Source organism: Lepisosteus oculatus, unplaced genomic scaffold, assembly GCF_040954835.1.
Source record: "Lepisosteus oculatus isolate fLepOcu1 unplaced genomic scaffold, fLepOcu1.hap2 HAP2_SCAFFOLD_112, whole genome shotgun sequence".
Classification (NCBI taxonomy): Eukaryota; Metazoa; Chordata; class Actinopteri; order Semionotiformes; family Lepisosteidae; genus Lepisosteus; species Lepisosteus oculatus.
In genome coordinates, this window is record NW_027167663.1 from 99306 (window position 1) to 112901 (window position 13596).

The 13596-nt window shown below is 48.5% G+C and overlaps 5 non-coding genes across 5 annotated transcripts; 2 read left to right on the forward strand and 3 right to left on the reverse strand.

Annotated features, from left to right (window-relative positions):
- The first annotated feature begins 356 nt into the window (after positions 1-356).
- Positions 357-430, forward strand: trnat-agu (transfer RNA threonine (anticodon AGU)). The gene has a single exon. It is a non-coding gene; the product is annotated as a tRNA-Thr (tRNA).
- A 2247-nt stretch (positions 431-2677) lies between these two features.
- On the reverse strand, positions 2678-2819 carry LOC138226106 (U4 spliceosomal RNA). Its single transcript, XR_011184390.1, has one exon. It is a non-coding gene; the product is annotated as a U4 spliceosomal RNA (small nuclear RNA).
- A 1308-nt stretch (positions 2820-4127) lies between these two features.
- LOC138226110 (U4 spliceosomal RNA) lies at positions 4128-4272 on the reverse strand. The gene has a single exon (XR_011184394.1). It is a non-coding gene; the product is annotated as a U4 spliceosomal RNA (small nuclear RNA).
- Positions 4273-4502: 230 nt separating this feature from the next.
- LOC138226122 (U5 spliceosomal RNA) lies at positions 4503-4619 on the reverse strand. The gene has a single exon (XR_011184406.1). It is a non-coding gene; the product is annotated as a U5 spliceosomal RNA (small nuclear RNA).
- A 4075-nt stretch (positions 4620-8694) lies between these two features.
- Positions 8695-8776, forward strand: trnas-gcu (transfer RNA serine (anticodon GCU)). The gene has a single exon. It is a non-coding gene; the product is annotated as a tRNA-Ser (tRNA).
- Positions 8777-13596: the final 4820 nt, after the last annotated feature.

A 13596-nucleotide genomic window follows, 5' to 3' on the forward strand; every position in this document is an offset into this window, starting at 1 on the left:
CATGGGTTGGCGCACTCCAGTTGATCTTTTTCTTTTTTTTCCCTCATACTCGAGGGTCATTTTCCTGTTCCACATGCGATTTCAACATTTTCCTTGGGAGATGTCAAGCCAGCAAGCCACTGCTTTGGTTCAGTGGCCAGTGTGGAGTTCAGTGGCCCTGCTGTACACAGAAAGCACATTGAGCTCCTTGGACATGAAAAGTCCAATAAAAGCCATTTGTCATCCTTTCTCTTGGTGTCGATGTTGCTATTGTATGTAAAGGTGGCAACTTGCTCAGCGAGCAGGCGGAGCACACACCGAATGCAGATGTGTCTGAGTGGTGTGTCCAAGTGGCTGCAAAAGGACAGCACTTCCGGGGCGCCGTGGCTTAGTTGGTTAAAGCGCCTGTCTAGTAAACAGGAAATCCTGGGTCCGAATCCCAGCGGTGCCTTTTTTTGTTCTGTGTTCTCAAACAGAACTGGTCATTATGGACAACCGCATACGTCTAGACTTAATTAAATGCAAGTATTCATTTCCTGTCTTGAACGACTTGTTTTTCTTAAAATGGATGCAACTTGCAAAACATGAAATACAAACCTCGCTAATCAGCGCTCGCAGCTGGCAAAAAAAAAAGAAGTCAGCAATGTTTTTTTCTTTAACCTTAAGCCTGCTAATGGAGAAGAACCTAGTCGCCATATCACATACATCCGTTTAAACGATAAGAAGGTAACAACTATCCTCACTCCAGAGTAAATCTCACGTTGAGGGCATATTTTTTTCCACTTTACCATGAGTCGGGCTCAGCTGCACAGAGGCGAGAGCAGAGCAATGAGGTCACGGGGACAGGGGAGTCACACGCTGGCGGTTTGAACACGCGGAAGAACACTGAGGGATCCACAGTATGTGGACCCTCCGTGCGCCATCATTCCACACCAGACTCTGAATCCTGCCATCCGAGTTAAGATCTCGGCGGAACCTGAGGCGCAGTTCTTTCTTAAAACGTAATCTGGTGAGCATTTCTAGAATCGTACTTGTATAGATGCAGCCTTTAATGTGTTGCTAGGTTAAAATTTATGACTTCTTGAACTTCAGTAGGCAACTGCCCTCTTGATTTCGGATTTAATTTCTTTATTACAGGGGCGCTTTTATGATGAAAGAGTCATGTTCAGGTACTTTGCTTGATGGAGGAAGCTCATTTTGGACTCTGTGATCTGCTCACCTGGAAAGGTCTGCTGTACTACTACAAGAGAGAAGTAGAGTCTGGAGGAAGGGACAATTTTATGATGCTTTGGAAGGTAATGTTTCTTTTTTCTTTGAAATCGAAATGAATCAGAATATCAGTGCAAAAGACAAACTCTTGGTTTGGTTTAAAGAGATATGGTTTTAAAACAGACAAAATGTAGAAAACAGGTGTTTCTCACTTTTGGAAAAGAATGGACCGGGGGTAATATTTTACTAGTTGCAGTGCTAAGCTCACTGGGTTACAGTCCTGCAGTGTCACACCAGGGCCAGTGGCGCAATGGATAACGCGTCTGACTACGGATCAGGAGATTGCAGGTTCGACTCCTGCTGGCTCGGGTCGTTTTTAAACACATCAGCCTACTCCCTAAGTAGCCTGTGCTACTTACTGCATTGTAATCGTACCCAGTAAGAGATTTCCTTCATGTAAATGAACTGCACCTGACAGCTTTAGAAAAACACCTGGGCTCAGTACGGTGCTGAGAGCTCAAGTTGTGTATAATGTAATAATTTAAGTAGAATAGATTCTAATAATATAATGATCCAGTGTGTTGCACTACTTCACTGCTTCACTGCTCTATGTCGTCTGGAAATAAATCCTCAGACTGCTTACTGCCCTGGGCATGTACCAGTAAATTACAGGAACACATCTATATATCATTGCGTTGAAGCAGGAGACACAATCACTGCAAACACATCCTAAATACAGTGTTCCAGCACCTTTGACCTCATCCAGAACGTATCATTTCTTGAAAGGAATTGCTGTCCGAATGCACATCTGAATCCCAAACAGAATCTCTAGTAAAATACGATCATTTGTGAAACAGGTAAATGTCTCAGGGGCCCATTCCTCATTCTCAAGACACATGTATGCAGTACGTACACCATGCATTGAGCAATAGGTATTAAAGACACCACAGGTAAGGTTAGAAGACATTCTGACTATATTCTAAAATATTGGACTTATATTCTTATGATGGCAGACATGATACTGTGTTTAAAACCGGGGTTAATGGACATTATATGACTGTCAATGCTGTTTTGTTTTGGAGACTCTTGGCTGCCTATGTGGTACAGTGCAGCGTGAAGAAAACATTTTCCAAAACTGTGTCAGCTCAAAAGTTGTAAGAAAACCTCTCCAGCTGCTTTAACTCTCTTCATTTTTGTCATTTAATTGTCTGTCGGCACTATGTGGTAGCGTTGCATCACAACCCATCTCACCACGGAAAGGAACCTAACAGCTTTTGTAAGAGAGGAGAAAAGGACCTGGCCCGTACGGGGCTCGAACCCCAGCCTTGGCGTTATTAGTACCACGCCAAAAAAAAAAAAGCGTCGACATTACCTCTTTCAAAAGGCTTCACTTTCCTAGTCACATTCCATGGCTCATTGAACCCTGGCTGTTTCCTCCAGCGGTATAGTATTGCAGTTAGACAGCACGATGCCTGCAAGACTATGTCGCGCTCTGACGAGACTGTCAAAAATTGCTTTCGCCGATTGTATTGCAAACCGGCGGAAGCGGGGTATTGGGAAAAGTTTTCAACTAGCAATAATCGCGCCTCGGCTAAACCTCACGGGCTACGATACTGCCAATGCGCAAAGCTGACGGTTGCCAGGCAACCGCGGGGATCCTATGGAAATCGTTATCAATCGTCTCATGGCATGTCGTTGCTGTAACGCTTCATATTTGTCGTCTTCTTCTTCTAGCTTGAGGTTTTAAAGAATTTCATGACAGACAAGGGCTCCGTCGGGAACAAAGGGCGTTGTGAGAAAACCGTTGCTTATTTTCAGCAGCAGAAATACAACCCTTTAAATACAAGATGACAGAACAATGACGAAGGGCATGCCGGGAGGAACTCATGCACTACAGAGGAAAGGGGGCGGGCACGTACAGTTCACATTCAAGCCACAAGTACTCTTCTCGGATGTTGCACAAACAAATCCAAACGTCCTGAAAGCATTGCAGCATGTTTGTGTCCCACTTCCCGTGGCTGCAGGACGACTGACACGAAGGGACAAACACAATCTGTGGCGTTTAGCGTGACATAGTCTTGCAGGCATCGTGCTGTCTCACTGCAATACTATACCGCTGGAGGAAACAGCCCGGGTTCGATGAGTCTTGGAATGTGACTAGGAAAGTGAAGCCTTTTGAAAGAGGTAAAGCACTGCACAACGGAATTGAGGGAGAATCTTACAGGGGATTCTGAGCGGTGTCTGCATACACGCAGTCCGATACGGGTGCTGAAAGCTTGAGCTACTCTTAATGTCATGCTGCCTTTCCTCGGAGTAAATCTGTTACATTGAAAGAATGCTTCTCGCAGGTTCAAAAAGGGACCCTTGTTAATTGGAGAAATCAATGATTTCGAATGAATTCTGTATGCGTTAAAAGACAGCTATACACAGAAAACATGCAGGACACTGCTCATGATGTTTCCCGAGCCGAAACACAGTGCGTTTTTCAAAGCCATCTGACAAAGCCCGCCCACTGAAAACTGCAGCAGATCGTGTAAAGACGTTCAACTTTGTAACTACTGCACGCACAGGAAGCAGAATAAATTCCTCTTTTCAAACTGTCAAAGGTTTGCTTTGTGAACGCTGCAGGACATCGCACAATCTCTTTTGAACGGGGACAAACAATTTCTTATGGGGCGCAGTAAGTACAGACGTTTAAAGAGCTCCACTCATGCCGACGATGCAGCATGAAGAAGCGCAACCTAACGTTTGACAGACAAAAGCCGGGCGCCGCTACGAGCAATATGAAATCAAACTGACAGCACACGGCGTTTCGCGCTGACTCAAAAGTGATCTCGACAGACGCTGTTCTCTGCATAACGCTGAAAGAGCTAAAGAGCGTTTCTGTTGAGACGTAACAAGCTTGTTTCTTTCTACCATGATGTTACCATGACAAAATCTGTCTTTAAACACCTTGCTCAAAAATTGCTTTCGCCGATTGTATTGGAAACCGGCGGAAGCGGGGTATTGGGAAAAGTTTTCAACTAGCAATAATCGCGCCTCGGCTAAACCTCACAGGCTACGATACTGCCACTGCGCAAAGCTGACGGTAGCCAGGCAACCGCGGGGATCCTATGGAAATCGTTATCAATCGTCTCATGGCATGTCGTTGCTGTAACGCTTCATATTTGCGGCCGGACACTTCCCGCCCCCCAAAGAAAAGAGCGCCAATCAGACAGGCTGAGACCGAGGACTCGCAGAGCAGAAGGCCACAGTCGCCGTAATAAGAGCGATTGTGAGCGGTTTTGTTTTCTCTCTTTGACCAGCCCAGCTGCGCCCCACCCAAAGGCAGGGAAGCACAAAAATTGTATGGAACTCATTCATGCTCCTCTCCATGGAAATCTTTAGTAAAAGGCAAAAGATTTGTACGAGATGAAGAGAAACCAGAGTGCGTGGCTGGACAGCTGCAGGAGCCCAGGCCGCCTTCAAGTCCTCTGCCCTGCCGGTCGTGGTTGGCAATGCACCTAGCCTTACAAACGAGCCAGTGGGGCCCGTTCAGCTCCGGGCTCATCGCCTGCGGCTCTCTGCTTATCTGGCAGGGGAGATACCTTGATCAGCCTGTAGTTGGAGTAGTTGGATTGTTTTCTTGTTTTGTGGAAGCAGTGTTTGTTTTGCAGTTTGAGATGGCAACCTTTGGATCCCGCAAGAATGCTGTACGTTTTGAGCTTTTGGATGACCTCTTCATGGATCGTATGCAGTTCAGCAGAAAAGTGTTACAGAAGGAACTTGGCTTTGAACCTCGGCACTTGTATTTCATCTTCGCTCTCCCAGGTCAGAAAGCATTTGAGGTTGTTTTTGCTACCTATTCTCTGTTTGAACAATGTGTGGATGTGTTTGAGGCAAAAAGAGGGAAAGTTCCTGCCCTTGAGAAGATCAACTTGCAGCCTCTGACACAGAGAGAGAGGTTGTTATGTTCTCGGAAATGGCAAAGACGGAGGACATTCACACCTGGCTTAAGCAGTACTGCACCATCCACCATGGAACTGAGGTTAGAGATGTTGACGGTATAAAAACAGGAGCAAGGAAATTCGAGGTTCGCTTGCTACCGGACAATGTCAATGGAGGCTTAAGGCACCTGCCCTCTACAATCCAGCTGGGCGCCTGCAATGGCTATGTTTTTTATGTGGGACAACCAAAGGTGTGTCGGCGCTGTGGTGCTGTGGGACACCTGGCATCGTCCTGCACTGTGAAATGCTGCAAGACCTGTGGCAAACAGGGACATTAAGCCTCTGACTGTTCAATGCTGCCAAAGTGCAATTTATGTGGCTCGGAAGGACACGTTTTTAAGAACTGCCCTCACGCCTACGCCTATAAACTCAAAATGAGAAAGGATGAGGCAGTGCTTGTTTCAGCCAAACCGGCCTGAAAAAGCCAAAGCAAACCACAAGTCAAACAAAGAACCCTTGTTGGACAAAGAGTCTCAGCCTCCAGCCAGGATCAGTCCTGCTGTGGCTCCGGGGCCGGTGGAAGAGAAATCCACTACGCCCCCACAACCGCAGACTGCACCAGACAAGCACGAGGGTTTGAAAACCCCAGAGAACAGCGAGGACCCCTCCCCCACTCCTGCTCCTCAGAACGAGGGCCAGTGTGGGGCCCCCCGGTGGAGCGGGTCCAGCGAGGATACCCAGGATTCAGCGGAGCTGCTTTTCTCAGACTCTGCAAGTGCTACAGATGCCCTCCTCTCCTCCATCCAGTCCATCACGGAGGATCTGCAACAGCTGGTGGTTGAGGGGGAAGAGGAGACTGGTGCATCGGCTGCACCCCTTTCCCCTCGGTGCTCCCAGGAGCTGGACTTGAGGAAAAGGAAAAATGACTCTGTTTTCTCCCCGAGCGAGGAGGAAGGAGAGCATGGCGATGGGGACAGCTGGAACCCCTCCACCCCTCCTTCTACCCCCTTCCTTGAAATGGACTCCGTGAACGCTTTTACTGCTGCCACCCTGATGAAGGCTCATTCAGAGGATGGCTGGCAGGAAATTGGTAAGAAGAAAAAGAAAAAGAGAAGGTAACAGGTGAGACCGAAGAGAAATGTGTTTTGTAAAGACTGGTTCCACTTTCTTATGTAATATGGCTCTAAACATAATTTCTCTTAACACCAGAGGTATCAATGACAGAGTTAAATGCCAGTGTGTCTTTGATTACCTCCAGCAGAGAGAGGGAGATGTGTTGATGTTGCAGGAGTGTGCTTTAGCCTATCAAGAGAGGTATAAAAGCTTTGAAGATAGGTGGGATAAAGGGCCTTCTGTTTGGTCAGGGGACAATAACAACAGAGCCTCTGGCGTGGCCATTCTTTTCAAAGGATGGGCTTTCAAATTGAAAAGTATTCAGAGGGTCATAGATGGCAGGTTGCTGTGTGTGGATGTGGAATGGGGGACCGTTAACCTGCCGCTAATCAATGTGTATTGTCCTACTGACGTGGGAGGAAGGGTGGAGCTACTCAAGGCACTCTCTCCCCTATTGTTAAGTAGCACAGACGTGATAGTGGGAGGGGATTTTAATTGTATCTTAGAGCACACAGACAGGCAGTCTAGCTCTCCGATAAAATTGGATTCCAGCTCACTGGCCCTGCAAAACTTAGTTCAAGACTTTAAACTCTCAGACACATATAGATGTATATATCCCACAACAGCAGGATATACATGGTCAGGGAGGAATAGCAGCTCCAGAATTGACTATTGCTTTGTCTCAGAGAGAGTGAAAGTTGTTGGGGTCACTCTTCAGCCTGTCTTCTTCTCAGATCATCAGGCTTTAGGGTGTAGAGTGGAACTCCAGGGCGGGACTGTCTTTGGCCCAGGCCTCTGGAAACTCAACACAAAGCTGCTAGAGAACGAGGGGGTAGTATCCCGCTACAAGGAGAAACTATCACAGTGGCTGTCCTTGCAGTGTCTGTACGGGTCAGTAGGAGAGTGGTGGGAGGAGGTGAAGATGAGGACAAAGGCCTTTTTCATGGCTGAGGGAAGGAAGGCTGCTGCCAGACGGAGAGGAGTGCTAGCCAGGAAACAGAGGCAGCTGCAGCGTCTCTACACGATGCTGCACAGTGGCTTCGATGTGCTCGAGGATATCACCCTTTTAAAAAAGGACATCCGGAGCATAGCCAAGAAAGTAGTCGAGGAGTGCTGTTAAGAAGCAGAGTGCAGTTCTTGGAAGAAAATGAGAAGTGTACTCGCTTCTTTTTCAGGAAAGTGGTAGGCTCCAAGTCTGTCATGGAAAGTGTAGTTGATGAGGAGGGACGAGAGAGAACAGAGCCGAGTGCTATCCTCTCCTGCACCGAGGCCTTCTACTCAAGACTGTACAGCTCTACAGAGGTAAAGGATGAAGAAATTCATTTTTTTACCTCAAAGCTAGAAAACGTTTTGAGTGAAGAAGATAGGGAAGTACTTGAGAGGGATTTGACAGTAGAAGAGCTGAGACAGGCTATGGAGAGCTTACAGAAGGGGAAAACTCCGGGTGCTGACGGGCTCCCTAAAGAATTTTATTGCACCTTTTGGGATCTGCTTCAGGATCCGCTACTGCTCCTATTCGAGGAAAGCTATAAGACAGAATTGCTGCCTGACTCTTTAAGAGAAGGCACTATCTCTCTCTTGTTTAAGAAAGGAGCAAAGAATGACATAAAGAACTGGAGACCCCTCAGCCTGTTAGGCGTGGACACTAAGATCCTGTCCAAAGCCCTTTTCCTGCGCCTACAAAATGTAGTGGCCTCACTGGTAGGGAAAGAACAGACTTGTGGGATAGTAGGACGCCTGATGAGCGACAACCTGGCCTTGTTGAGGGATGTCTGTCTGTACTCAGAGGATCGCTCCCTCCCTCTGTGCGTTTTAGGTGTAGACCTAGAAAAGGCCTTTGACCGCCTAAACCGGCAGTACTTAACATCGGTACTTGAGCACATGAAGTTTGGCCCCATCATGAGAAAGTGGATTAACCTGCTGTACACAGGTAGCAACAGCAGAGTAATGGTTAATGGCAATAGATCACACCCCTTTGAAGTCTGTTCAGTAGTGAGGCAGGGCTGCCCATTATCCCCTTTGTTATTCGTTTTGGCTACGGAGCCCTTAGCCTGTGCCTTGCGCCAGGATCAGGCCATTAATGGGATACCAGTGCCTGGAAGTGGGGGAGGAGAGGTAAAGACATCTCTATACATGGATGACGTCACCCTGCTCCTCTCTGACAGTACCTCAATTAGCAGAGCTCTGCAGTGTTGTGAGCGTTTCTCTTTGGCTTTCTCTGCAAAAATTAACAAATCTAAGAATGAGATTTTTTATCAGAACTGGAGGGAGCCAAAAGAAGGACATGATCTCAGGCTGCAAGAGAAGAGAATTAAGGTCCTGGAGAATTAATTCCTGGCTTGGCATCTCCCAAGGAAAATGTTGAAATCGCACGTGGAACAGGAAAATGACCCTCGAGTACGAGGGAAAAAAAAGAAAAAGATCATCTGGAGCGCGCCAACCCATGTCCGGACAGCCCAGATCCCTCGACGAGGTGGCCGAGTGGTTAAGGCGATGGACTGCTAATCCGTTGTGCTCTGCACGCATGGGTTCGAATCCCATCCTCGTCGCGCTCCATGTCTGACACGTGTGCCCGTTCGGCGTTGGCCCTCCTGTCATTTGCTCCGGTTCTAGAGCCGTGCATTTTCTAGCGGTGGCTGAACATGGTATAGTAGGCTAACGTCGGTATCGAGCAGTAACAGTAACGGTATTTACGTGCCGCTGCTGCCAAGTGGCTCTGGGTTGAGACCGCGTTTTCACTTACTTGCAACGCAAACGGAGAAAGCGATTTTTGACGGTCTCTCGAGAGACTGCGCTAGGTGTTTAGGGATAGACTTGTCAGTTCCCCCTGGGATGGTGGCCTCTCAAATAGTTTGTGATTCCTCTAGACGTTTATACAGTAGAAGCCTGCTTCGTGGCTTAAATCCAAGCTAAGGAAACGAGTTAGAGGTTTGATGCAGAACTGCGAATTCAATTAAGGGGAACACTACAGTACATTGCACTGTATGTGTGAGGAAAGCTGCCCCCTTCAGTCCCTTGTCGACCGAACAGAGGACTGTAAAGGATACTGCCAAGAAACTTAAGGATGCTGGTTGGAATCCAGCTCCAAAGAAGCCCCTTTGGGTGTTATGTCATCAAAAAGTAAGAACAGCGAATCTCCCTTTGATCAAAAGCGCAACAGAGCTGTTTTCCGTGGAGCAGGTTTCAGACCCGTAGACCTGTTTTCCCAAACGCGAATCTCCTGTTTTAGAAGTGCTTTGGGCGGTGTAGCGGCGAGGCTTATTAATAAGAAAGAATTAAGTGTTTCTGAGCTTTCCCAAATTAGGCCTCATCTCTCTGTTCATCTCTGTGGTGCAGCCACAGAGAAACTATTCATGCAGGCTGATTTAAGGTTTCCCTTGATAAGGGACAGCTCCCAAAGGGGGATGCACTTAGCTAAGCCTGGCTATCATGATCAATGGTCATCCATTGGCGCCTATCTGTCTAGGGAGTGCCAGATGGACATCTGGACTGCATTCCTAAGTGTCAGGAGTAAGTGACTCATATCTCACCTTGATCAACCAATCAGGGACTGGTAGGGCCGAGTAACCCACGTGGGACTCTGATGCCCATGGAACTTTCAGCCAATCAACGAGCTGAAGTTCCTCCAGGTAAAAACAGGCAACACAGAGAGCCTGAGAGATTCAGTGGGAATTCAGTAGAGATTTCTGTGGAGTTTTCTAAAGGGAATTCAAAGGAGAATTCCAGGGCAGGACAGCCCAGGAGCAGAAGGCTCCCAAGGGCAGGACATTCTCACAGCGCGCCTCCTGACCATCCTGAGACTCAGCCCGGACAACCACGGAACGGCCAGTGTGTCCGAGTGCCAGAACTTTCCTTTGTTCTAAGAGTCTAAAGCGGAGGTTGCCAGAGAGTAACCAGAGGATCCACCCGAGGTTAGCACCAGCAGCAGGCCTCGTGAACAGGTCGGAACTGTGGACAGTTGAATCACTATTCAGAACTAGCTCTTCATCAGGAACGAACCGGTCTTCTTCTTGACTTGCTGGGACCCACAGTCATCTTTTCTCCTGTGCACAAACTTTGCTAGTTAAAGCCAACACTAACTAGCCGGTCAGTGAGCATCAGCAGCGCACCGTCACAACCCGCACAGCACAGCCTGGCACCTAGACAGAGAGCACGGATTGGACAGCAACAAGCCTGCAACTGTTTCTTTGTGCCCGCAGGAGATCTGAATCCCCAGAGATTGGATGAGTATTCAACTTCACTGCATTACTGCTCGCGAATTCAATTGTTATCCCAACCAGTTGATATCAATTTAATTCCTAAGAGTTATGTACTTGTTTTCAGTATCTAATGTAGAAGTTATTACCAGGTTCATTTATGAAATGGTCTAAATGAATGATATACTGAATGTATGTCCTCTTGATATGTGTAACACTTTGTAACTGACTGAATATATACCTTTTGTATTCTGATAACCCTCTCGATAAGATCTGTTCGTTTTACATGCATATTCTATGTATTGTAACGCCCTCGCCTGGTGGTGAGGAGGAAGCGCCCCTAGGCGCTCGTAGTACCGCTGGGCATGCTAGGAGTGGTAGCCGGAGTGCGGTCTACGCGAGAGAAGCTCGCCCCACACCCAAAGTCCGTCAAGGCCCCCTGCGCCCTGTGGGAGGCCTTGGAGGTAAAGGACGGGGTGCTGCGCCGGGGGTGCCGGGTACCCTCCAGTGGCGAGGTACGGTGGCAGCTGATGGTGCCTTGGTCGCTCCGCGGGGCGGTGCTCCGAGCAGTGCATGGCCAGCCGGGCGTGGGGCACTTTGGCGGTAAAAAAACCCTGTAGCGCCTCCGAGGCCATTTTTATTGGGGTCTTTGCCACCGGGACGTGGAGTGGTACTGCCGAACGTATGCAGTGTGCGTGGCGCAGAAGGGTCCCCCCGAGCGCTCTCGGGCCCCCCTCCAACAACACCAGGTGGGGGCTCCTATGGAGCGGGTGGGGGTGGACGTTTTGGGCCCGTTTCTGCGCACCGAGGCCGGGAACCTCTACGTCTTGGTGGCCATGGATTATTTTATGAAGTGGCCGGAGGCCTACGCCCTCCCGGACCAGAGTGCCCCCACGGTGGCCGATGCACTGCTGGAGGGGATGTTTGCCAGGCTGGGGGTGCCGGAGGAGTTACATAGTGACTAGGGGCGTAACTTCGAGTCCCAGGTCTTCGCCAGAGTGTGCCAGTGCCTGGGGATCACTAAGACGCGGACCACACCTCTGCATCCCCAGAGCAACGGGTTGGTGGCGCGGTTTAATCGTACGCTCACCACCCAGCTGGCCACCCTGGTGTCCCGGCACCAACGGGACTGGGACCGCCACCTCCCCCTTGCACTCTGGGCGTATAGGACCGTGGTCCAGGAATCCACCGGGTGCACCCCAGCCTCACTCATGCTGGGCCGGGAAATGTGAACCCCGGTGGACCTGGTCTTCGGCCCGTCGCCCGGAGACGGGTCGGCACCGCTGGCTGGACCGGACTACGAATGGGACCTGCGGCAGCGGATGCAGCAGGTGCACAGCTTTGCACGGACCCACCTGACACAGGCGGGGGTCCGGCAGAAGCGGCACTACGACCTGCGCTGCAGGGGGCCTGCCTTCCAGCCCGGGGACTCGGTTTGGGTGTACAACCCGCGCCGCCGCAAATGCCTCAGCCCTAAGCTGGCGCCGTCGTGGGAGGGGCCCGCTGAGGTACTCTGGGTGGTGGGCGAGGTCTGCTACCGTGTCCGGTTGCGAACACGGGGGAGAGTGGTGGTCCTGCACCAAGACCGGCTGGCCCCCTACCAGGCCCGGGAGGAGGAGCCGTGTGGGGAGGCTCTAGAGGACCAGCTGGGGCTGGAGCCGGCCGATAGTGGGGCGTCCGTGGGTCGCCAGCCGTCACCGTGGCCAACGGCTTCTCACACAGGGTTCCACAGCAGTTAGCCGAGTACGAGTACAGCCTGAGGGGGGTGTTCGACGTCGGCGAGACGCCAGACGCTTCAGGTTTTTAAGGAGTAAGAGTGCAGGGGGTCTAAACCTGCGATCCAGTGTGTTGAAGTATTTCACAACACTACCCCTAGCACATCTGGAAATAAATCCTCATAATGATTATTGCCCTGGGCATGTACCAAAAAATCACTGAGCATATATATATATATATCACTGTGTTGAAGCTAGAGACACAGAATAAGTGCAAACACATACAGTGTTCCTGCACCTTTGACCTCATCCAGAATGTATCGTTTTTTGAAAGGGATTGCTGTCAGAATGCACAACTGAATCCCAAACAGAATCTCTAGTCAAATATGATCATTTGTGAAACAGGCAAATGAGTCTCTCAGGTGCCCATTGCTCATTTTCAGACACAATTATGCAATACTTTCACCATGCGTTGAGCAATAGGGATTAAAGATACCAGAGGTAAGGTTAAAAGTGATTCTGAGGTGCAACACATCAGTGATACAGCTAGGCATCTGAAATGCGGGGTTTGAGAGCCCTTCAGGGAACACCGTACCCTAAAGGTACCAAAAGTCCACTAGTATAAGCATTAAGTCACTGTCACCCCTGTTACAATGTGATTGCTACATATCTTCATTTCTTTGGTTTTTAAGGAGTAAGAGTGCAGGGGGTCTAAATCTGCGATCCAGTGTGTTGAAGTATTTCACAACACTACCTGTAGCCCGTCTGCATTCTGATTATTGACCTGGGCATGTACCAATAAATCACTGAGCATATATATATATATATCACTGTGTTGAAGCTAGAGACCTTTATGTAATATTATGATGCTAAAATGTCATTTTCACATATATTAATGTAATAAATGATTGCTTATGCTTTATAAACAAATCTAATTAAAATAAAAGCTTACGTTTTGTATTTAACTTGTACCATAGAACATGATTTGCTTTGTATTTCAAGCCCACAAAGTGTCCAACTGACGCACTACATGATATAAGGAAGATTATCACATGCATATCGGTATTATCTTTCTTATGAAAATGCATTCCTTTCATTACCTTTTACTTTTTAAAATGAACTCAAATTGTGTATAATGTAATAATTTAAGTAGAATAGATTCTAATAATATAATGATCCAGTGTGTTGCACTACTTCACTGCTTCACTGCTCTATGCCGTCTGGAAATAAATCCTCAGACTGCTTACTGCCCTGGGCATGTACCAATAAATTACAGGAGCACATCTATATATCACTGCGATGAAGCAGGAGACACACAATCACTGCAAACACATCCTAAATACAGTGTTCCAGCACCTTTGACCTCATCCAGTACGTATCATTTCTTGAAAGGGATTGCTGTCCGAATGCACATCTGAATCCCAAACAGAATCTCTAGTAAAATACGATCATTTGTGA